Genomic DNA, 3,164 nt, shown 5'->3' on the forward strand with positions numbered 1-3,164 from the left:
GTTCTTGAATTACACACAAAGTTAGATGTAATTTTCTTTTCTAAAAAGCACACAGTCTTTTATTATCCAAAAGATTCACAAAGAAAGGCTTAAAGATAAAAATTCAACCCAAATCTAACTCTAATTTAAATCAGAAATCATCTAAGCATTCACTTTCTCTAACCTAAGAGACTTAACCTAAATCTTAGGATTATTATATGATTCAAAGCCACATTTGTTCAAGGATGAATCTATATCAACAGACAGTAAAGTATACTTTTCACTGATAGTCAAATTACATATATTCAGGTTCTACTATCATCTCTTAGTTAAAGCAAGGAATTTTGCTCTTGAATTATACACAAAGTTAAATGTAAATCTCTTTCCTGAAATAGTCCTATACTATCCAAAAGATTCACAAAGAAAGGTCAAATCTAACTCTAATTTAAATCAGAAATCATCTAAGCATTCACTTTCTCTAACCTGGAGACTTAACCTAAATCTTGGAATTATTATATGACTCAAAGCCATATTTGTTCAAGGATGAATTTATATCAACAGACAGTAAAGTATACTTTTCACTGATAGTCAAATTACATATATTCAGGTTTCACTATCATCTTTTAGTTAAAGCAAGGAATNNNTGCTCTTGAATTATACACAAAATTATTTGTAATTCTCTTTCCTGAAGTAGTTCTGTACTATCCAAAAGATTCACAAGATTCAAATCTAATCCTAAATTAAATCAGAAATCATTTAATCTGTTCTAACCTATCTTCCATATCCATTACAAAATAATTTGAATTATAAAATGAATTTGAAACCTATCTTTTTCTTCGCACAAAGTAAAGCCTTAGATTTCTATTTAGTTTTAATTCTACGCGAAATTTGTTAAAACATAAGATGAAACAAGTCGTACATACGATGTTCCCTGCAAAGTTTCACCAAGAATTATCGGTTATCGATTCGATCTCTCGAGGCAAGAGGCCCCCCCCCCCTCCCTTCTATTGGACAAAGTGGCACGGTTGAACGAGAAAGAAGAAGAAGAAAATACAATTTCCGTTGAACACGTTGAAAGTCTGTCGAGTTACGGCACTCGAGCAGTGGCGGATAATTGCGTTCCCTGCCGGAACTTCTCGCATTAACTCCTCTTTCAAAATTGTTACCACTGCTCGAAGTAACATCGAAAGACCACGGACTCGATGCCAACTTCATCTTTTCACCGATCTCTAAGCTCCAAGTTTTGAGGGATACGTTAGATGATTAATGAGTGGAACAGGAACAGGATTTCAGGGAAACTGATTCGGAACGAAATCTGATTGCAAATTGTCGTTGGATTGTTAAATTAAAAAAATTAAAAAATATATATAAATATATAAAAAATATTAATTAAATTAAAATTACGTAAGGCTGTTGAATTAAATAAGTGAAATTACAAAACTTTCATTACTATCAACAATTATCTTCATCGTTCTCATCCTCTTCAAAATAAAATTAAAAATAAAAAACTCTGTTAGGATTTATGCTCATTTTAAAATTTTTCCAATGAAAATTTTTCAGTACAAAATGATCAGTATTCTTATTTATTCTCATAATAATATTCTTATGAATATTATAATTCTTGAAAAGAGTAGATTGGCGATTTGAATTCCACGCGACAATTAATTTCGACGACAATTCGCAAAACAAATTCACAGAGGAAAATTTATTATCCCCCGATGTAGAGATGATCAAACGAGGGAGAAGAGTAATAAAGAGAGAAATTGCAGGGCCAGTCTCGAGAGAAAAATCAGAAACGAGGGAACGGTCGAAGAACCGTTTGCAGGGAAATCGCGCTGGTATTCGACGAACGTATGCGAAACTCGTTGCTTAAACTCGCTCAAAGGAGGAGGCTGTCTCTCCTCGGAAAGTTGTGGAAATTAATCCGCGCAGACTACTGCCTTCGCCTACTGCAGATATATTTTATTCGCTCGAAAAATTCCCTCGAAGATCGTTCCACCATTTTTCGAATGGAATATTTCACCATATTTGAAATATTGATTGGAAACGTTAATTGAAAAATTAACAAATTGTTGACATCGAATTATGGTTCGACGAGTTGTAAATAATAATAGAGTCGCGTATTGCGATTCTTAATTAAAATTTTATTTCCCCGAATCGGTAGGGATTTCAGGAGGATGTTTAATAATAAATCGTTAAAAATTCTCGTTTTTTACGATTAACGTTAAAAGGTGAACAAGGTGACAACGTTCTTCGATGTTTGAGGCGTACACACAACAATGCCGATTATCTCGATTAAAATGATGGAAACTGTATAGGGCTGTATCATGACTCCGTAATGAGGCATGAAAACGATCCTGTTGTTGGCTGCGTGGGCGTGTATCAAATATCTCGTTAATGGCGATCCAGACAGGAAGGAGAAGAATCGACAACGCCGCATAATACCCGTGATTTACGATCGTTGGAACGTCTCGAGTTCGTGTCCACCGTGTATATTATCGTAATGGAAAGGAAAAATGAGCCGATTATTTTTCCACCATGAAAATTTAGAGGTTCGTTGGGAAAGCGTTGGATATAAAATGAAATCGATCGATCTTTATCCTTTGAGTGATGAAATTTTTTACGAGATTAGACAGATATTTCAAAGTTCTGGACGATTAATCGTAATATATCGAGATATTTTGAGTTTTAAATAAATATGAAAGCTTTAATGTCCTCTTTTAAAATCTAGGGATCCCTAGATTCGAGGAGATAGAATTAACGAAATAAAATTCTACGTGTCCTTTAATTCATTTTTCTTTAATCAACTACATCTAAACTGCTCTTAAAATTTTATCCAATTTTTACCATAGCTCTTCTAAAATTTAGACAATTTACTAAATTTTTAATTCAATCAGATTTATCAATTTTCATCTTGAAAAACGAAAGGAGAATAATTGCTTAATCATTGGAGAAGTATTTTCTTTTCCTGGATTAGGGAATGCAATCTAATCACTCAAACGAAAGCAAAAAATTGAAAAAAGGGAGCGCGTGATAGAAAAAGATGGACGACTTTTTCGTTGATCTCACTTTGCACAAACACTTTGCGACAGAATATACTATACTATACATTCGATCTACCTGCAACGGATAAAGAAGGGCTTGTCACGGATTTCTATTTAGCGAAAAAAAAAAAAAAAAAAAAA

The 3,164-nt window shown here is 33.3% G+C and overlaps 1 protein-coding gene and 1 long non-coding RNA gene across 2 annotated transcripts in view; one reads left to right on the forward strand and one right to left on the reverse strand.

Annotated features, from left to right (window-relative positions):
* LOC116185299 overlaps window positions 1-1,323 on the reverse strand; it is a 2,360-nt gene extending 1,037 nt beyond the window's left edge. The window contains exon 1 of the long non-coding RNA XR_004150117.1: window positions 804-1,323. This is a non-coding gene — a long non-coding RNA (uncharacterized LOC116185299). The remainder of the gene's footprint in view (window positions 1-803) is intronic.
* LOC102674958 overlaps window positions 1-3,164 on the forward strand; it is a 123,756-nt gene that overhangs the window by 99,509 nt on the left and 21,083 nt on the right. The window lies entirely within an intron of this gene.

Source organism: Apis dorsata, unplaced genomic scaffold, assembly GCF_000469605.1.
Source record: "Apis dorsata unplaced genomic scaffold, Apis dorsata 1.3 scaffold_156, whole genome shotgun sequence".
In the NCBI taxonomy this organism is placed as follows: Eukaryota; Metazoa; Arthropoda; class Insecta; order Hymenoptera; family Apidae; genus Apis; species Apis dorsata.